We start from the raw sequence: 11,408 nt of genomic DNA on the forward strand, positions 1-11,408 counted from the left end.
TCCCTGGTCATTACTATTCTACTCAGATTTTCCAACTGATGGCCTGCTGCGTTTTACATTTGGCACGGATCGTTCTGATTATGAATAAACAACGCAGCCAATCACAAAGCATCCATTTACATCGGAGTCTGATGCCCCACACACACACACACACACACACACACACACACACACACACACACACACACACACACACACACACACACACACACACACACACACACACACAGCAGAAAGCCAGGGCACCATCCCTCCTCCACATTGTGGTCGGCCACAAGTGAATACCAACAGGTTCAGGGACAAACTCACATAACATTTGTTGGATTGATTGTGATTGAGTGTCTTGACTGATTCGACAAATCTGTCACAGTCTGCTAGAGGTGTTCAGTACATAAACAAATATTAAGCATCAAATCTTCAAGCTGAACTAAGTGTACTGAATCATCAGTGTGATTGAATAATCAATTATCGAACACAACAGATGCAGAAGTATCCATAAATGATTCACTTCCTCATTGGCTGTGAACATGGACTGTAGAACAGAAGTTGATGGACAGCCGTTTTGAAGCATTTAGTTGGGCATTTTCTTAAGCACTATCTTGGATTTTAAAAATGACCAAGCTAAGCAGTCGGTGAACTGAACTCAATGAAACAATTCAAATCATCACAGACTGCAAGTTGCAATTCAGAGTTGAGTGTAAAAATTTGAATATCATTTTAAGGAAATGTCAACCTTTACTTTCCCATTTGACATTTTAAAATGTTTAATTTTGATAAAAGGGATCTGTGCTGTTGACAAAACTTCTGCATTAAGAACTGTCTCATGATGGCAGGAAAAAAGCAAAAATAGTTCAGTGTGGCACACGAGCACAATACTGAAGTTAGGCTCACTGTTATAAAGGTCACTCATTTCAAGCTAAAGACAGTTCTCCTAACTGTTTGTCTTAAATTGCAATATTACACTTTTGTTTTAAGCTTAAGAGACAAGTCTACTTAATATACTGTATAGCTCATATTACACATGAATGTGGTGCTGTGATGCCAGAAGAAAGCAGTATAATGTGACAAGGTTTGCTCAATGTCCAGTCAGTGGCAATCCTCAGACGCAGCACCTGAAGCGAGCCAGAGAAACCGCTCTGACCTTTAAAGCCAGCAGTGTCACCAGGAAGAGTAACAACCAGCAGACTGCCTAATGGTGTGTCACTTGATTTATTTATTTATATTCTACGGGAAGACAGTGAAATCTTTCCTCTAAAGTGCAGTATTTTATGCAAGTGAACTTCACCAATCCACCATAAACTCATTGCATTAATTAAAATGAATAGCTTGACAAATAAACGGCAAATTACGGGAAACAGTCACGGCTGCTGTGTGAGTAAGGTGACACGGCGTCCTCAAGACTCCTGGATCTCTTCCACAAACAGTTATTGTGAGGCTGATTTTGTGAGTCCCTTGGCAGTGATAGTGTACCCATGAATTCACACCACAAAATAAGACAACCTGCAGGGAAAAAAAGGACTTGTGATCAGTGACAGGTGTTTCTATTCAACGTCCAGGGATTAGGTACTGACGGTAAGCTGTTTGGGAAACATCATGGAGGTTGTTTCACACTTGAGGAAAAACACCAAGTGTGTATCTAGGGAAATTAGTTGGAATAGAGGAAACACTGTAAATGAGGTAGTATGTGTATCAGGGCGCATAGAGGGATGAAGAGACTGCATGTGATAGAAAACAACACAGTAGCCATGTTAGGATCATAGCAAAAGACACACTCTCCGCCTCTTCCTCTCATACAGATAATGTCTTCCCTTTTCCTTTCTACTCTCCATCTCCTTCATATCTTTCTCGCTCCACTTTTTGTAAATTCACTTTTCTCACCCTGTGTCAAGTGGAAGGTAGGGACCGCCAAGGTGTAAATTGTTCAGCTTGCAATGGCGGTGGAGGAGAAGAAAGCAATTTCCACACCATTTCTTAGTGGGAAACATCCGCACTGTCGCCAAGCCCTGTAGGGACCTCAGACGAAAACAGAAACCACCACTTAACCGCCAGCCAGTCAGCAAGGAGGAGATTAGGAGAGAAAAGAGCAAGAGAGAGACGTTATCGCAGCCCACACTTGACTACCAGTCGGAGCCACTCAGATTACAGTTATTGCCACAGATTTTAAACAGCTGCATTCACAGTGTGGTCCACAGAAAAGAGCATAAAACCTGCTGTTTTAGGGCGGTTCCACATCCTGAGCTGAATGATATTGTTCTGAATAGGATGTGTTTGTATCCTCCGAGCCTTGAATATGTGTCGGAGGCTGCCTTTAAAGTCTCATGGCAAGGCAAGGCAAGTTTATTCATAAAGCACCTTTCAACACAAGGCAAGTGAAAGTGCTTTACAAAAATGAAAGGCATTAAGAGCAATCAGGTAACGTGCAATGGAATCACATGACAAATTGTCATTAAAAAAACATTTAAAACAGTTATTAAAAAGTGAAAAGGATCAAATAAAAACAAAACAAGCTAATATAGAAAAATACAGGTTTTACATACAAGAGTAAAAGTTACAGTCCACTGTAAGATGTTAATAGTTATGGAGCTCATGGTGTTAATACTGAGATTGTACAGGCCAATGATATACTCTGTGAATTACATCAAAAGAAAAGCATTGGACAGTTGAGGTGTTTATGATCATGAAATGATCGAGGAATGCATTCTTAATTGAGGTTAATGACATTTAGATGATCATAATGTTTAGATCCAAAATAATATTGAATGTTAATTACCGCTTACCAGCTCTTATGCATTTCAAGTAACCCTTAAGCAAACAAGGTAAGATCTCATCTGTGCATGGAAACAGTATGGTTTAAGTTTGGAAAATACCCGCAAATATACTCGTCTATAGGGTTTAAATACAGTGGTTTAGGTGCCTAGCCTAAACCATCACAAACCTGACATACATAGGGCCCTCTGTTATGCTTTTGAATAAAGGTATAACATTCCCTAAAACAATATTTTAAAACTAATAATACCTAAAAAGTTGGTGTAATGGACAGTCAATGGCACTCTCAATCCTGTCCAGACTTTCCAAATGTTGGTAAATATGTCATCTCTATACTAGATACTGGGCTTTATAAAGAGGGCTACAGATAGAAATGTGTACCGTTCATTTTGCATGAACTCATACTTATTCAAATGTAGCAGAAAACATGTGTTGCATGTCATTCATCTTCTGTCCTTCCCCTAATATCCTGTCTGTCTCTATTATATCCAATTAGGGGGAGCCTTCTCTCAATATGTCACAGTTTCATGAGTCTCCTAAAAACGAAGAATTGTGAACAAGAATATATGTTCAAAAAGGAGTTTACATTGAAGCATTTGAGCCAACTTTCACTGTCTTTGTACTTGTCACACAAATCTCTCAGTAACTACTTGTGTCAGCACCATGGAGCTCTCCTGGAGGATAACAGGGCATTTACACCAGACAGCAGTCCTGAGAAGAGTAATCTGGGGTCCTGGTTTAACCTTTCCTTTGATATAATCTTTGAGAAATACTCTTTTGACAGCCAAGAAACACTCTCACTATATCACACTGAAGGCTTTTAAATAAGGATAACGGGATGGAAAAAGAGACAATATTTTTTATTTATGGTAGAAACCTTATAGCAGAGGCGGTGGGTTGTCCTACAGACTAATAACTTCCCGCAGTGACTCAGTTAGTCCATTAGGCTACTGCACCTATTTAAAAACATCCAGGCAGGCAGTCTTTGGCTATAATTCAGTACCAGCCAAGCTGATCTATTAAGATGTATTACACCCACAAGAGACCTATGGAGAGATGGCGAGGTCAGGGAAAAGTGAAGGCATCACCTCAAGCTGCCGCCCGACATCCAAATCAGCATTTCAAAATCACTCAGGGAGATTAAAAAGGCAGGGGATGGAAAGGTTGAGTGGGGTAGAGAGGTAGGCTGCCACGCTACTTACAGGAGAAGCAATCTACATGCTCCTGCCCTACTGTTGAATGTTGGCGTGATTAGATACATCTTGTTCCATTATGCATTTTCCATTTTCTATTGCATTTTCTATTGCATTTTCTTCAAGGAGATTTGAAACATTTCTAATAGCTTTTTAAACGGCTGTCTGGATCACTTACTGTAAGGGACAGAGAGTGCCGTGCATGAAGAGGAATGCAATCTCTGTTTCCTTGTCTTTGATTGTTTTATATTTTGTTCCCTCTGCATCCTTTTTTTGTGCCTAACTCCTTTTTAAATCTTCCTCTCTCTTGTTAATTAACATTCTCCCCATGTGGCTGGCTGTTTGTCATGCACCCAAGGCATGCCGTAATTACAGTTTTTAAAAAGAACAGAGTACTGAGTAATTGAACAGGTATGTATTTATAACTATCTGACTCCAGTTGCTCACTGTGAAGTGCAGCTCTACCTGACACATTATCACATTGTCTGCTGTTGGCATTATCTATTCAGGCATGTTGAGGTGTCTAAGGAGAAGTGCTGTAGAAAGAGTTGTGAGAGCAACGCTTAATGATGCAGTGTAGGATTTAAGGGGAATTATTAGCAGAAATGGAAGGATCTATTCATAACTATGTTTTCATTCGTGTATAATCACATGAAACTAAGAATATTTGTGTTTAAGTTAACATAGAAGAGGCCCTTCAAATGGGAATGTGTTCACTGTGTTGCAGCTTCTACGGTAGCCTCGAATAGACAAACCGAACTGTATAGGCCCTTGTGTGTTTCTGAATGATTCGAAGGCAACACATTAGGAAAGGAGGGGTTTGATTGATTGATACATTTATTTCGAACAAGTAAAATAAATAATTACAAAAACAAAACAAATGTTGCAGTGCATAATCATGTAAGGCAAGGCAAGGCAAGGCAAGGCAAGGCAAGGCAAGGCAAGGCAAGGCAAGGCAAGGCAAGGCAAGGCAAGGCAAGGCAAGGCAAGGCAAGGCAAGGCAAGGCAAGGCAAGGCAAGTTTATTTATATAGCACTTTTCAACACAAGGAAATTCAAAGTGCTTTACAAAAAATGAAAGACATTAAGAAAATGGCATTTAAAATCAGTCATTAAAAAGAAAAGCTAATAAAATAAACATTAAAAGAAAAAATACATGGATAAAAGTTACAGTGCAGTCTAAGATATGAATAGTTCAATTAAAAGCAGCGACAAAAAGATAAGTCTTCAGCCTGGATTTAAAAGTAATCAGAGTTGCAGCGGACCTGCAGGTAAGAGAAATAAAAAAAAAAAATGACATTTACAACAACAACAGCATTAGCAACATAAACAGTGCCACATCTAGTGTTCGAGGGGTGTATCAGTAGTTGTTCGCTATCTCAACACAGAGAGCTACTTCATGAACAAATGTTATCTAAGAAAAGTATACAGTGAATTTGACTATATTAACTGGTCGGAAAAAGTTGAATTTTTCCGACAACGTTATCGTAACAACACTGAAGTATCCACTACCTAATACAAATTTGATAAATTTTCCAAATATAAATTCAACATTTGTCCTCATATGAACTGTATACCATATAGGCACTGTTGTTGTAGAATGTATTGCCCACTTACATTATTTGGCTTATTTACAGGAGAGGAGGATATGTTGTGACAGTACAGATAGTAACGCCGATTGATTTTTGTATCAAGCACTGATGAGTGAAACCAATTCATGATATCCAGTAGAAGCATCTTGACAGGAACAGTAAGGCAGATGAAAAACGTGTCTTATTTTAATCTAGTAGTTACACAGTCTCTATTCTGCAGAGGCCCGAGGGTGCATCTCCAGTGATGGTGATATCTGATGATAGTAGCAGGGGACCTTTCTCCCTTAAGAAATCCAATCTCCAACCTAATCTCCAATCCACCTTTATTGCGAATATTTCAAAGAGGGCTTCTCAGGTTGGAACAGGTAAGATATATACTGTGTACATGTGCATATGCAAACACGACGTGCATGAACACACTATACAAATGGCTTGAAATGGTTAAATGCACTCACACACTTATACACACGCACAAATGCAGCCATATGCTAGAGAGGAGGTGACATCACACTTCCACGTCTCGCCCCACAGTGATGGATGAGTCCAGGCATCCCAGAGCGAGTAGTGGCGTTCCACAACATTGACAGAGAGAGACAGAGTTGGGCACTTTGTGAGAAAGGGCAGAGAGACTGCAGCAGAAAGAGAAGAATGATTTTTGGGTGTGCGTGCAAAAAAGAGAAAGATGATGTGCATGCTCATGTGTGTGTGTGTGTGTGTGTGTGTGTGTGTGTGTGTGTGTGTGTGTGTGTGTGTGTGTGTGTGTGTGTGTGTGTGTGTGTGTGTGTGTGTGTGTGTGTGTGTGTGTGTGTGTGTGTGTGTGTGTGTGTGTGTGTGTGTGTGTGTGTGTGTGTGTGTGTGTGTGTGTGTGTGTGTGTGTGTGTGTGTGTGCGCGTGCGTGCGTGTGTGCGTGTAGTTTTGATGGCTCTTGTCCAGCGAAGTAGAGCGTAGGGTGACACTGATGGAGAGGTTCATGGGAGGAGGGGAGATGGAGATGAGTGGGGAGAGAAGAGTGGTGAGGTGGACAACTTAGTGCAGTCCGTGGTTGATGACTTGAGAAAAAAAAGGGGGAGAGGAGAGAGACATCATCAGAGAGAGCGAGAGAGGGGTCGTGACTGGTGAGAGCGAGAAAAATAATCCATTACTAGAGAGAAGGAGTCGGTTGTCTTCTGCGTCCTCGAGGAAGGCTTCAGAGAAGAAGTGGAGTCACAAGCTCACAGCCTGGAAAATGTGAGCCCCGGATAAAAATAAATTAGATTTCAAAAAGAGAGTGAGATCCAATGTGTCAACAGGAATGGACAACATGTGGAGACATGGAAGGAAAAAGGCTATTTGGATCATAAAATGTCCCTTTTGTCATGATGCCCTTCATTGTCATTCATGCCCAGCAATAGAGAAAAACTATTTTAGATTTACACCTTCCAAAAGTTGATTGGGCAGTGTTGTTTTTGGCTGAGTCAATGGTCATTAAATAATCATGTAGCATTATCCTGATTCCACAGACAAAGAGCAAGGATGGAACATGAATCAATCAGGAAGGGGTACAGCTACAGTGATTGGAGAGTCGTCGATGGCACTATCTTGAATTCTCTAAATCTACTATTGAAATTCGAGATGTGTTTACATTTAGTGCCAATGATTTTAAAGTATTTATCCGGGAGTTCTAACAAAGTGCTTTCCATTACAGAGCACTTTTTTCATTAATCTTTTGCAATTTAGCAGTAAACTGGCAGCCTTTTTTTTAAAAGACAAAAAACAATCAACGCAAAAAACCATTTGAGACTTATTTCATTTTGGAACGAGAACAATTAGTCATTTTTCTCCAGAGAACAGAACAGGTTAAGGAACAGGTTAAGTGCATGAAACCTTTCACCGCAGCTCATCTCATTGTGAACTGATATGGTCAGTGTGTTGCGGGAACACACACCTTTGATGGTGACATTGTTTGTGGTGGCACATTTAATAGTGAGCTGTTTTATTTAGTTCTTCACAGGGAAAATACTCCCAGTTGAACCACAGCATGTGCTAGTGGCCTGTAGAGTACACTTGATTGAGACAGATCTAAACAAACGACTGACCAAATGAAATGTAAAGCCTGTATCTTTGATCGGATCTATTTTTCCTACACAATATTCCAATCAATCCTTGACAGGGCTGAGCGCGGTGTCAAGTTTAATCAACACAAATGATCAGTTTGATGGCAGCAGGTTTCACATTAGAGACTATAAATAAAAGGCTTTATGATGCTTTTGTCTTTTGGTTCTTCGTCTAGAGATGAGTGAATCCTATGGGTTTCTTTCTCTACAGTGTGTGCAGATTTACAGGAACCCAGGGCCACTGAAACAGGAGGGATCGAGTGTCTTTGTGAAGTCCAGATCTGGCAGGAAGAATCAAACGTTCACATAAAGAGTTGGTGTCCAACAATATCCAAATCAAATCAAGTTTTATTTATATAGCACATTTATAAACGAGTTTTGGTCGAGCCAAAGTGCTGTACATATAATAAAAATAGCCTACAGTAGAGACACTTTACAGCACAGATTGTTCAGAATATCAGTATGAGAAAAACGACACCCTCTGTCCTAAGACCCTCACATCGTACAAGGAAAAACTTCCAGAGGAAAACCCCACAGTTTAAAGGGAACATGGGAGAAACCTCAGGGAGAGCAACAGAGGAGAGATCGCTCTCAGGACGGACAGACGTGCAATAGATGCCGTGTGTAAATCAAAGAGATAATACATTTTACAGCATAGGTAGTCCAAATCCAGATTGTGACCAATTTCAAGGAGACACATTTTAGTGATCTGAGATTACACAATGCCAGGTGTAATATAATCAGAAGTGAACCAACACAAATCTCCATTTATATTCTAAAGGAGATGTTCCACAACACCAAAAGTGGCCTTGAAAGATAACCTGAAGAAGCTCCTCACTGTCGCTGATACATTATTGCAGGGTTTATTGGATTGCAATAGACTGTGGCGTACCTGATAAACTGGTATTCAGCGTACATTGTATTACAGAACAAACTCCTTTCTCTGATAGTAAGCACTTTTTATCAGCACAAATCCATTTAGGTCAAAACGTCCCTGTAATACAGAATGATGAACACTCAACATCCCTCCGCTTCTCTCACTCTATCAAAAGTTGAGCAATTAACAATGCATTACATGTGTTAGAGTGTTATTTATGACTAACGAGCAGTTAACAAATCAGGATTTCCTCCATGACAGAGTGTAATGTTGGGCCTCAGTGGAAATTCTGTTGAGTTACAGCAACTTGACAGCTGTATTTCATAACGGCCCAGCCACGCAAGGTACAATAACACTGATTTAGGTCCCTATCGGAACCAGCCAACGCACTCACTGCAGCGCTGTTTCACTTTATCACACCCTGTATCCATCTCCCACAACAAAACAAGCTGCAGAATAAGCACAATACGAGTTAAGTGGTGCTAAAGTTAAAGAGATGTTGATTTGTTGCCTTGCTGGCAGTTTGTGTCAAGGGAAATAATAATGAATGAAAACAATAGGAATGAGAGGTTTAGTGGAGAGATAGGGAGTGAATTATAGAGAGAAAGGGAATAAAAGTACAGAAAGATACACGGAATAAATTCCGTTTTTTTTAAAGTACAGAGACTGTGAAGGAGTAAAGTTTTTTAAAAGCTACAGTGGAGCGCAAAGAGAAAATAGGAAGAAAAGTAAAAGAGCAAAACAGCAGAGAAGGCAAGAGCCAAGCAGAGAATGCAAATCAGAGGAGAGAGTATCCCGGAAATGATTGCCGCTATTACAATTATCATTAGCATGTGTTGTTGGCAATAAGTCGTCTCATTATGGTGGATCCTATCATCATGCTAATTGTGGAGGATGCCGTGTTTTAGCGTGCAGGGGGCTCTCTGGTACAAAGGGAAGAGTTCGCTACAAGAACACTCATGTTGAGCGGGAATAAACGGTTGACAGACACTAGGGAGGATATACACTCTCCTGCTCATAGACACAAATCATGGATTTCCAGGCATCTAAATGCTCCCTCTGTAGTTCTCAGCAGATCCGCTCAAAAGTGATACAGATGATGAGCTTCAGAAACCCCCGACCCCTCTTCTCTACAACGTCAGATTTCAAAGTGACGATCTGACATTCACACTTGCAAGTGATGGGCCAACTGTGTGGAGGTGAGAAAGCCAAAACTTGAACTTCTCTCGATAGCACTTTTTTAAATTCCTGACACAACTATTTCTGTCACTTTTCATGTGAATATCTGAGTGTAACACTATGAATGCTTTCTAGGATATTACTGTAACGCTATCATTATCACCGTTTCAATTATTTATCACCCTGCCTCAGAGTGTGGCAGCTAGAGACAGCTAGTTTTGATTCCTGTTGATTTTGAAAAATGTCATGATCTGAGGCTATTCCTACAGCCTCGCTGCATGGCTATTCCTACAGCCTCGCTGCATGGCTATTCCTACAGCCTCGCTGCATGGCTATACTCTTTAAGTCTTGTTTAATTCTTCTCAGAAAAACTCCTCCTCTCTTTATAATATGCTATACTGCTTTGTGCCACTTTCCGCCATAGAGCTATACATCAGGGAATATCTGATAAAGGTGATATTGTTAAGCAGGATGGATGGCTCTTTGAGTTTGTAAAATAACTTTTAACAACTAATGTCTTTATTTATACCGTTAGAACGTACTACTCCCAGCATCCAGGTGATAAAACAAACTACATTTCCTCTTGTTAATTGTTGCTTCTTGATGCACTTTTACAGTTCTTCAATAGTTGTAAAAAGCAGATTTTTGCAGGGTCCACAAAACCTAAGAAGATGGGCTAATACAGTAGATTTTCTTTTTGAAGTGCACTGCTTGTTTTCCATTTAAAGTGACATAAAGGGGAATTGCAAATACTCCACTGCTTAGTTGTTACCACAAAGTTGTATGCTGCTGATAAAATGTTTGATCAATATTTATTATAAGTACTTTCCCTCGATTAATTCTCCTGAATCGGTCAACTCCCTCAGTTAAGCCAGTTTAGCATGTCTGTTTCCAATCATCCTGTTTAATCCACACATATTTTCTCTATCTTTGTTAGAACAGCTCCTTCCAAACCTGCAAAAATAATAGTGAAAAGTTAAACAGTATATTTTCCTGTTATAAAAGGAATTCAAAATGTAAACTCCTGACCTGTCGAGTATTCTATATTTTTGCTAACCATGGTGTTTTTCCAAAAAGCCTCCTGTGCTCGAATCTCAGTCACTCACTCCTCTTCACACCTGAAAGGCAGCAGTGAGAGGAAGGTCTCTGGCCTAAAGCTCACACACACACTCACACACACACGCACACACACGCACGCACGCTCGCACACACACACACGGGGTGCTGTCCTCTAAGGCATTATATAAAGGCTGTTTGGAAACTTACTAACTTCAGCATTCTTGTTTGAGGCCTGAAAGTTCAGAAAGTAATTTGCCTAGTACAATCTCTCCAAGGGAGAAACAGAGGGACCTTACATTTTGAATTTTCCAGTAGAAGATACAGTAAATGCTGAAGCAACACGCACCAAGGGACTTCTTGATTTTACATCTTGATGAGTCTTAGCTCTTTAGCCTCTGGCTTCGGCTGAAAGTTGTTCATGTTCATTAATATGAATTGGACAAATGTAGACCAAAGGAATAACACTTGCAATTTCTTAAATGTGATTTGAACTTGAGTAACTGCTTTTTAGTAAAGACTTCAGACTGTACTTTTTACCCTAGCAATAAAAGCAAGAGAAAAAAACGCATTTATGAATACGTAAAATGTATTTGGATTTCTAATGTTAATAACAATGTCTCCAGCCTACTTTAAAGACAGGTTTTATGCAA

The sequence above is a fragment of the Pseudochaenichthys georgianus genome, chromosome 3 (assembly GCF_902827115.2).
Source record: "Pseudochaenichthys georgianus chromosome 3, fPseGeo1.2, whole genome shotgun sequence".
Lineage (NCBI taxonomy): Eukaryota > Metazoa > Chordata > Actinopteri > Perciformes > Channichthyidae > Pseudochaenichthys > Pseudochaenichthys georgianus.